The sequence below is a fragment of the Myotis yumanensis genome, unplaced genomic scaffold (genome assembly GCF_028538775.1).
Source record: "Myotis yumanensis isolate MYYU_CA2020_CCGP unplaced genomic scaffold, mMyoYum1.0.hap1 SCAF_3, whole genome shotgun sequence".
NCBI lineage: Eukaryota > Metazoa > Chordata > Mammalia > Chiroptera > Vespertilionidae > Myotis > Myotis yumanensis.
Window position 1 is genome coordinate 76,905,292 of NW_027223754.1, and position 11,778 is coordinate 76,917,069.

The window sequence follows — 11,778 nt, forward strand, 5'->3', positions numbered from 1 at the left end:
CTTTAACCCCCTGCTGACTTCACTAGATAGATCTTTCAGACAAAAAATAAGTAAGGAAACAGAGACTCTAAAGGGCACTCTGGATCAGATGGATTTAATTGACAATTACAGAACATTTCATCCCAAAGCTGCAGAATATACATTCATCTCAAATGTACCTGGGTCATTCACAAAGATAGGCCACATGTTAGGACACAAAAGTAGTCTCTACAAGTTCAAGACATTTGAAATCATATCAAGCATCTTCTCAGATCACAATGTTATGAAAATAGAAGTCAACTATAATAAAAACACTCAAAAACATTCAAACACATGGAGACTAAATAGAATGTTATTAAACAATGAATGGGTTACCAATGTGATCAAGAAAGATATATATATAAACTTCCTGGAAACAAATGAAAATGAGCATACAACAACCCAAAATCTATGGGACACAACAAAAGCAGTCATGAGAAGGAAGTTCATAGCTCTACAGATTTAACTCAAAAAATAAGAAAAATTATTAAGAAACTATTTAACCCTACAACTTAAAGAATTAGAAAGAAACAATAAGAAAAGTCCTGAGTAAGTAGAAGGAAGGTGATAATAAAGATTAGAACAGAAGTAAATAACATAGGAACTAAAAAAAAAATACAAAAATCAATGAAACCAAGAGCTGGTTCTTTGAAAAGATAAACAAGATTAATGTACCATTAGCCAGACTCATCAAGAAACAGAGAGAGAAGACCCAAATAAGTAAAATCAGAAATAAAAGTGGTGAAGTAACAACTGACATCACTGAAATACAAAGGGTCATAAGAAAACTAGAGGTCCAGTGCACGAATTGTGCACAGGTGAGGTCTGGCCAAGTCACCCCTCACCATGGGGGCCAACTGGGCTGGGCCAGCGGCGGGAAAAGGCCATGGGAGGTTGGGCGGGGGGGGGTCTCTGTCCCCCCTCCCCCTCGATCGGGCTGGTTGGCCGGCCACAGTGCACGTCATAGCTACCAGTTGTCTGGTTGTCCAGTTGTTCCAGCATTCTGGTCACTTGGCTTTTATATATAGAGAGATACTACCAACAATTATACACCAATAAGCTGAACAATGTGGATGAAATAGACAAATTTCTAAAATATACAATCTATCAAAACTGAATCAGTAAGATTCAGAAAACCTGAATAGTCCCATAACAACTGATGAAATTGAAGCAGTAATAAAAAAATCTCCCAGCAAACAAAAGCCATGGTGTGGATAGCTTCACAGGAGAGTTTACCAAACATTCAAAGAAGAACTAAAACCTATCCTTTTCAAACTATTCCAAAAAATCCAAGAGAAAGGAACACTTTCAAACTCTTTTTATGATGTCAGCATTATCCTAACTCCAAAACCAGATAAAGACACTACAAAGAAAGAGAATTACAGGCTAATATCCCCGATGAACATAGATGCTAAATCCTCAATAAAACATTAGCAAATCAGTCCAGCAATATATTAGAGAGATCATACACCATGACCAGGTAGGATTTATTCCAGGGATGCAAGGATGGTACAATATTTACAAATCAATAAATTTGATACATCACATAAACAAATTGAAAGACAAATATCACATGACATATTAATATATCCAGAAAAAGCATTTGACAAAATCCATTTTTTTAAAATCCATTTTTGATAAAAACTCTCAGCATATTGGAAATAGAGGGACTATACCTCAAGTTAATAAAGGCCATATATGACAAACTACAGCCAACATCATACTCTATGGGCAAAAACTAAAACCATTTCTCCTAATAAGAGGAAGAAGACATGGATGTCTGCTTTCACCACTCTTATTCAACATAGTACTTGAAGTCCTAACCATAGCGATCAACCAAGAGGAAGAAATAAAAGGCATCCAATTTGCAAAGGAGGCCATAAATCTCTCATTATTTGTAGATGGCATGATAGTATACTTAGAAAACCCTAAAGACCCCACAAAAAATTACTGGATTTAATAAGTGAGTTTGCAATATAGCAGGGTACAAAATTAACACTGAAATGAATGGCATTCTTATATACCAACAATGAATCCTCATCAAGAAAACAAACAAACAATCTTATTTACTATTGCAACAAAAAAATTAAGATACTTAGAAATAAAATTAACTATGGAGTTAAAAGATGTACTCAGCCCTAGCTGTTTGGCTCAGTGGATAGAGCGTTGGCCTGCAGACCCAAGGGTCCCAGGTTCAATTCCAGTCAAAGGCACATGCCTGGGTTGCGGCCTTGGTCCAACATGCAGGAGGCAGCCAATCAATGATTCCCTCTCATCATTGATGTTTTTGTCTCTCTCTTCCTCTCCCTTCCTCTCTGAAATAAATAAAAATATATTTTTAAAAAAGATGTACTCAGAAAACTACAGGATGTTGAAAAAAAGATTGGCGAAGATGTAAACAAGTGGAAGAATATACTGTATTCATGGATTGGAAGAATTAAAATGTCCATACTACCCAAAGCAATCTATAGATTGAATGCAATCCCTATTAAAATACCAATATCTTATTTCAAAGATATAGAACAAACACTCCAAAAATTTATATGGAACCGAAAAAGAACGTGAATAGCCACAGCAATCTTGAGAGAGAAGAACAAAGTTGGAGGAATCACAATACTAGATATCAAGTTATGCTACAAAGGCACGTACTCAAAACAGCCTGGTACTGGCACAAAAACAGGCATATAGGTAAATGGAACAGAACAGAGAACCCAGAAATTGACCCAAGCCATTATGCTCAATTAATATTTGACAAAGGAGTTAAAAGCATACAATGGAGTCAAGATACTAGTAGTCTCTTCAATAAATGGTATTGGGAAAATTGGGCTGACACATATAAAAAAATGAAACTACACCACCAACTTACACCATACACAAGAGTAAATTAAAATTTGATAAAAGACTTAAATGTAAGATGTGAAACCATAAAAATCCTGGAAGAAACCATAGGCAGCAAAATCTCAGACATCTCTTATAGCAATATGTTTGTGGATACATCTATTAGGGCAAAAGTAAACAAGGAGAAAATAAACAAATGGGACTACATCAAAATAAAAAGCCTCTGCAAAGCAAAAAAAAAAAAAATCAACAACATGAAAAGAGAGCTCATTGTATGGGAAAACATATTTTCCAATGATACATCTGATAAGGGATTCATTTTCAAAATATATAATGAACAACTTAACAAAAGGAAGACAATTCAATTAAAAATTGGCAAAGGACCTAAATAGACATTTCTCAAAATGGACATACAGATGTCCAAGAGACATATGAAAAATGCTCAAAGTCACTAATCTTCAGAGAGATGAAAATTAAAAAGACAAGAAGGTATCACCTCACACTGTTAGAATGGCTACCATCAACAAATCAACAAATGACAAGTGTTGGCAAGGATGTGAAAAGAAGGGAACCCTAGTACACCGCTGGTGGGAATGCAGACTGGTGCAGCCATTATGAAAAATAGTATGGGGTTTCCTGAAAAAATTAAAAATGGAACTGCCATTTGACTCAGTGATCCCACTTCTAAGCATAAATCCTGAGACCTGAAACACCAATCAGAAAGAATGTATGCACCACTATGTTCATACAGAGGAGGCCACATTGGATGAGTGAGAGGGCTGGACGGCACTCACAAGCAGCAGCTGAAATTCCATAGAGATATACCAGCTGTGGGTAGTTCTCCCTGAGATGTGGAGTCTAAACAGCAAGGCAAGCTCAACCCAGAGACCATTACTGGGAACGGCACCCACATAAAATTCCGCTATGAAAAGCAGTTACATTTGTCCACCAGGGAGAGAAGGCTAGAAATGCAAGCACCCTTATAAAGGCCAATACACAACATTTTGTTTGCAGCCACTCACCCTGGGCTCCAGTGGAGAGAGGGCAGAGCAGACTAGAGCTGCATGAGGAGAGTCTGGTGTTGGTGCCTCCAGGGAGAGATTTGAGATGTCACCAGCAGGACCCCTCTGCTAAGTCATTTCTCTTTATTGTAGAGGCCATCTTTTTCAGGCAGATCATTCCCCTCCAGGCAGCATAGGCCTAGGGGGAAGCAGTAACCCCAATCATTATAATCCCTTTCACTCCACCCTGTAAATCTTACGTACTGCTGAGGAGTACAGCCTGAGGCTCTTTGAATGATTGACCTTAACAGCCAGCATGTAGGCAGAGGAGAGTTTCTCAGTGCTTTGAGCATTTTGCTGACCTGCCCCTGGACCTGGTGCTAGTTAAAGCAGACCTGCATGCGCACCTTGGTCTTTTCCACATGCACCCAGGCCCAGCAGAGGGAGCCACAAGCTTTGGATCACGGATAGCTCCAAACAGGTTGCCCAGGGCCAGTCACAAGACTGGCAGGCACCAGATTCCCTCTGAAAAGGCTGAGAACCAGTACACCCAATGGCCAGCTTCAGAAAACAACAGAGCGGGATCCAAAAAGCTTCACAAGCAGCATACCCACAGGAAGACCTCAGCAGGTACCAAACCCTGCCTAGGCAAATTTTGCTTTATGTGATTAGCATCTGCACAGCAGCTTGCATGATTTTTTGGGGGGTGGATCCCACACATGAATGGGCCCAAAACAATCATGATTCAATTACAATAGGAGGAAACACATAAGCTGCACAGAGGACATTCTTACAGACCCAGTTCAGGTGATCAGGGAGACTGTACCAAGGGGCACCACAGTCACCTACTATATAAAGCCACCCTACTAAGACTGGGAATTGAATAAGATCTACCTAATACATAGAAACGAACACAGAGAGGCAGCAAAATGGGGAGACAAATAAATGGCCCCAAATGAAAGAGCAAGAGAATTCTGCAGAAGAAGAGCAAAATGAAATGGACATAAGCAATCTATAATAATAAAAGCATAATATGCTAATTAGGCCGGACGTCCTTCTGGACGACCTTCCAGATGAAGGCAGGGCTGGGAGAAAAGCCCGGGTCCTGGGTGCCTGCCGGCAGCTGGAGAGAAACCGGTGCCAGCAGCCAGGAGAAGGAAGGCCTACCCTTGCATGAATTTTGTGCATTGGGCCTCTAGTTTATCAATATTGAGTTTAGAGTAATGATTATAAGGAAAGCTAAGTTTTTATCACATCTATAAGATAAAGTCACATGATTTTTTTTGTAAAATTGTTAATATCTTTTTATTTGTGGCAGAATTTAATATTAGATTTGCTTTTATTATAATAAGCAAAACCACCTGCTATCTCAGTTGTGAGGAAAAGAAACTGTGCCCTCCCCTGCCTTTAATTATGTGAGACTATTTATATTGATGAAAGGAATTCTAGGGACAAATAGGCAGGTTTAGGGAGTCTTAGGAAAAAAGAGGGCCCATACGGGAGGAATGAATAGGTGAGGGCTTAGAACTGCCAGAAGGTATACATTCACAGAGAATAAAAAAACGTCACAGAGTATGGGGAAGGAGGAAACATATTCACTGAGGATTGAGAAATACCAACAGATGCTGGAAAGAGGGAAACACATGTTCACAGAGATAGAGGAATGTTGCAAGAGAAGGGGGTTTTGGACTTTGAAGCTGATATTCTGCAAAAGAGTAACCAATTAGAAAAGCACAGGGTCATAAAATGGGGAAGGGGTCCAATTAGAAGGGAGCATGAAGAGACAAAGAACTACAGCCTTTATAAAACATAGAAAAAAAAGGAGCTTAGTGGGTTACCCTCTTGGGGCCTGCTCCCTACATGGGAGTTTGTATTTGCTTCCAATAAATTTCCACTCTTTTACTAACAAGTCCTTATAGCCTGTGAATTTTATTCTTCAAATTTTGTGAGGCAAGAACCTGCAAAGGGGAGATCCGCTCCCCAAACCCCACATTTCATTGATATCTGAAAGATAATGAATGACCAAACTAGATCCATTATGGTAGCAACAGAAAGCACCAAAATATTAGTAATGCAGACATAAGGCTGAATGGTATGTAAAGACTTCAACTGTTTACATTTAAAAGATTATACTAAATTTTGAAAGAATCATATAGTCTCCAAATTGAATAGACTAATGAATGATTAAAAAGTTATATAATCCTCTCATCTCACAAATAATCTATCATATTAGAGCTAAAAAGATGATTTTGAGAAAGGTATTCAGACATTCACAGTAACCATTTATTTAAAACAATAATGGGAATTTAAAAGGAAATATATTATTTTATGCACTATTTCAATTTAGGTGCAAACCCAGAAATTACATCATGAATATTTTCAGATCTTTTATCCTGGATTCTGAGATGGCACTGCTTCACTGATAAAAATGTTTTGTAATATAAGTGATGTTACTAGGCATACCTTATTAAACATATCAATATTTTTATTTATTATCAGAAGGAAAACATTAAATATTTACACTGCATTCTTGTAAGGACTTTATTACCAGATTTGAGGATGTCAATACGGCATAATAAAATTAACTTTAAAATTATAAAAAGAATAAAAAATTTTAATAACTCAAAAACTCATAGTAGAGAAACATTGGAGATAAATACTATATACAATAATTTAATAAATCTTGCATTTAATGTTATTAATGATAGGTTCCAGTCGTTCCCTGTTTTATTTAAAGTTTATAAGACAAGATAACCAAAAGATAGCCAAGGATTGCTCAAATGCTAACACTTCGGTATATATACAGCAATATATTGAAGGAAAATGATGTTATATATTCCCCCTTACATCTGTTACTATTTTCTGGAACACTACTGATGTATATCTATGATTATAATTCAATATTGGAAACAGAAGCATATGACCATCAATTTTCTTCAATGGGGAAACAAAATGGACAACTGCTTCAGCTACCACATGTTATCAATTCTGAGACTCGTTTAATCATAAAATGCACCATGATATAAGAGAAGAATGATGCATATTAAGCTATAATCCAATTCTCTCTTTTCCCTCATGAATGTTGATGACAAGCTTGTCATATCTTTTCTGCTACAATCCCAAGGCATAGATGCCAGGTTTATGATCAAATGTGGGGAGAGCTGATATTCTCCAAACTACGAGTATTGAGAATCTGATGTAGAATTAGACTTTCATTCCTGCTGTATCATGTTATTGAATCCCATAAATTGCTTCTTCTAGGGGGGAGATGTCTACTTCCTTCACTATTCCTCTAAAAGTACTAACTCTGAGTTTCTCTCCTATGCTTTCATATCCAGCGTGGCTAAGTCACTGTGTTCTGCCCTAAAGTGTAGTTGGTACAGGTTCTGCTACTGCCCCGTTTTTGCAAATTTTCGCAAATTAGCATTTTTCTAACAGGCTCAATGCATAAATTTTCTACACCTTTGCCTTTATTTAGGATAGAAATATTACAATTATTAAATGAACTGATTTAAATATATTAGTTGTTTTTCATATACCATTTTGGGGAAACTATAGACAAAATATATGTATATGTAAAAATGATTAGAGATTTCAAAAGTTTCCTCAAATTTATAGCATAAATCTTCTATATTATTTTTTCCAATTATAGTCAACAATTTTATATGCTTCCACATAATGCAGTACTTATGCTTTCAAAAACATTGGTTATCCAGCATTTTTCAGACTAGTACTATAATGTTCCAGAATTTTCTGCCAAGCCACTAAAACCATTTTTTTTTTCAAATTTTGATGCTGGTATTACATCAGTGTGTTTGATTTAACAATATTCAATGTTTTTCCTTTTTCCTGGAATTAAGCTGCTTTGTATAAAATCACTGGGAAATTACAAACTGATAACCAAAACAGTATATAAATTATTTACAGGAGTGTATGTCTCTTTTTTTCTCTCTCTTATTCAAATGTTCAAATATTATGAGAAATTTGATAACTCTTCCTTTTTCATATTTTCCCATGAACAGTGATTACAAATTATTTGGCATGTTTCAGAATAATAAAATCAATAGCTTCTTTACTTGGAAATGTCTTCCTTTCTCAAGTTCCATAAAGTATTTGCTCGCTGTTTCCTATAAAACTTGAAATTGCAGCCATTCCTTCAACAATGAATGTTTACTTCATTAACGTTTTATTTATGCCTACAGTTCTGCTTCTGTGCTGCTGCATACACAGTGATGTTTTGTGTTTCAGTGCCAAGACAGAGTTGAACATTTTAAAAGACATTTAAATGGTAATCAGATGTGACATGTTGTTTCAATAATGCACATGATTCAATTGAAGTAATTACAATATGAATAGCTGAGACCAAGGTCATACATGCCAGGCAATGACAGCTCTGTCATAAGACTGTCACAATTGTCAGATTTATGCCATTATTAGAAATAATAAAATCTGTAGAACACATTTCTTAGTGTCAATGAAATGTTCACTTAGAATTAATAAAATGTTCTTAGCATACTTAAGGTAAAGCTTTAATGCTAAAATATAGATATAATTGCTTCCCTTCCTTTCTTAATTTTTTTTATAAGTCAAGGTGTTTTTTGTTATTGGTAGTTATATATATAAATATATATATATGTATATATATATGTAGTAGTTATATATTCACTACTAACTATTATGTATGTATTGGTATATATATGATGTTGCACTTAAATTTTCCCATTAAAACTCATGTATACTTATTATATGTATATTTATTTATGATATATATCAAAGCCTACAAACATGTCTTGGAATATATTTGATTAGTAATATGAAAGCTAGGGGCTTTGAAATTTTAGAGGACTATCAACTCTTTATTAAAAATAGTGTACTCAAAGCTGAAGAAATTAGCACATGGATAAAAAGCTTAAAAATGGGTAGCTTAAAAATATAAGGGGAAATACATCTATATACTACTCATCTAGATCTAAGAAGTTTGGGTATAATTTTAGTAGAAATTTGTAAGAAATGAACCCTAACAAAAAGAAAAAGGTAATTTAAAATATAGGCTAGGAGATTTACCTTGAAAGTGAGACATTGAAAGAATTCCTACCAAAGGACTATGATATAGTAGAAGAGATTTACTTAATAGATTTACTTACAGACCATTGTTACATGTTAGCCTGTAAAGTGAAAAACATCAATCACTATAGAGTTTATAGTTGTGTATATACGTATCAAAATTATAAATAGTATTTAATGTTAGTAAAAAGACCAAATAGAAAATTTTCTGGTTATCCTTTCTCATTTGTTTTTCTTTAAGGCTTTTTCCCATTCATTTTCCTACTCTTAATTCACACCTATTTTCTGTTTCACATTTTCTTGATTACTATCTCTCTCTTCCTCACTCCTTACCATCCGCCTGCTCGCTGTCCCTTACCACTGGTCTTGTTGCTCCTGCCAAGGCCACTGTGCTGGCCAGCCATGAGCCTGACAACCAGAGGGCAGCTCCTGCATTGAGTGTCTGCCTCCTAGTGGTCAATACGCATCATAGGGATCAGTCGATTTGCATACTATGCTGTTATTATATAGGATAGCAAAGGGTTTTCCAAAGCAGTTGTGCCAATTTAAATTCCCAGCAATAATGTTTATATATTCAGTTTCTCCACATTCTGAATCTGCCTGATGACAAAGGAAGCATTGTGCTCCTTTCATGAATTGATTTGCCATTTTTATATCATTTTTGTGATGTTCTTATTAATATAGTTTTCCTATTTTTATTTTGTATTGTTTGTATGTTTATTGTTTATTTTATGAAAACTTAATATTAAGTTATTGTGTTGCTTAGTATGTTCAGAGCTTCTTAAACATGTGGTGTAATATCTTTCAAATATTTTGGAAATTTTCTATTATCTCTTTAAACACTGCTGCTCTTTCATTTTTCTAAAGTTCTTCTAGTTTAAATACACATAAATTAAACCTTTCACTATGTTCCACAGGTCTCTTCCACTTTTCTGTATTTCAGTTTCTTAGTTCTTTTAATCTGTTCAGTTTCTACTTACCTGTCTTACCATTACTTAATTTTCTTCATGCTATTTCTAGTCTCCACTATTTGAAATTTCATATACAGAGTTTCTATTATTTCTTTGTTATAGATTTCACCTCTCTAGTAAGTTCATCTATCTTTTGGAATGTATTGATTATTATTTTAATTTCTATATCTGAAAACGGCAATATAAGGATCATTCATGATTGGTCCTATTTTCCTATTCTTTTTTTTTTCTCTTGTGGTCTTCTGTCTTGGAATTGCTATCAACATTTTTATTAGATATCAGCTATTATATCTGAAAAAATAATGGAACTTTTAGATACTATCCTTTGCCCATAGAGGGAATTTACTTAATCTCTATCAAGGAGCAAAATTAGGATCAGATCACCTAAATCCAATCAGGAACTTAATTTATTAGAGTTTGAGTATCAGTCTTATCCCATTTCTGAGTATGGGATTGCAGAAATTACAAGTGAAAAACAGGTGTTAGCATAGCCATCTCTTTGGTGATTTTTAAAAATATATGCTTTTATTGATTTCAGAGAGGAAGAAAGAGGAGGAGAGAGATGGAAACATCAATGATGAGAGAGAATCATTGATCAGCTGCCTCCTGCATGCCCCCACTCCCGAGTGGGAATTGAACCATGACCTCCAGTTCATAGGGCTGTGCTCAAACACTGAGCCACACCAATTGGGCTTTGGTGAATTTCTGAGGCCAACTGTTGTTTCTTAGGATTTTGAGACTGGTGAAAGAAACTGTTCTGCTTTACAATCAGTTTTTGCTCAATTTTTGGCATCTTGGCTTTAAGAAAGCACTAAAAGAATTACAGCGTTGCTCTTATATCTCTGAAATTGCCTTCTATTTGGGATCTTAATCTCTGAAGTTGTGACTATCTCAGAATGTCTTCAATACCCATAAAATGTGTTTATTATATTTTAGGCAAAGTTTCCACTGGCTCTTATCGAATAATTTAGATGCAGTAAACCTCTATTATTTGGGGGAATGGTATTTGGAATAACATATATATTCACATTTTTGGAATGTTGAGTACATTACCCTAAAGATTAATGTTTAATTCTTTGCAATTCTAAAAATATTTTGACATCACTAGTCGATAAGAACTGGTAAAAAAAAGAAAGAAAAAGGAAAAGAATTGCCAATGGTAAATATCTATAAAGTGTTTCTTCACTTGAAACCAAATTATTAAAGATTTTGGGGTAAGATTACTCTGTTCTTTACAATAAACCTTTGAATTCAATTTGTTTACTTAAAACTTGGCATAAAATAGAAGGCATGACTTCCATTTCTGGCTGAGATGGAGTAACAAGAACCAGCTCCATCCTTCTGCCTCAAACAACTAAATTTTTTTTCAAAAATATATGAAACAATGTTTCTTCTAAAATATAGATAGCGTACAAAGAAGAAGAAGAAGTAAGAAATGGGAAGCACGTGAGGTAAGCCCTACACTTTCTCCAGGGTATTGTCTGCAATGAGTTGCAGGCTGCGGAACAGGGAAGGGGAAAGCAAGACAGAGTTGAAAAGCCTTCCTTCAGTGAGGAGCACCAGTCCATCAACACTGACCAGAACTGGCACAGTTGTTACACCTACCAGACAAGGCTCTAAAAACAATAAAATGATTATAACTTTGATTAAGATGTTACTGATGATGATAGGAAGGTTGACTCTGTCAAATTGAGAAATGGGAGGTGTAAAAATATTCAAACTAAATATACTGAGATGAAAACTATGACACTGGGATTGAAAAATATGCTGGATGTTTTAACAAAGGATGACCTTCAAGAATAAAAGATTAATAAGGTTGAAGAGGTAGACATATAAAAACTATCTGATATGAAGCAGAGAAAGAAAAAAAATTTTAATAGCACATA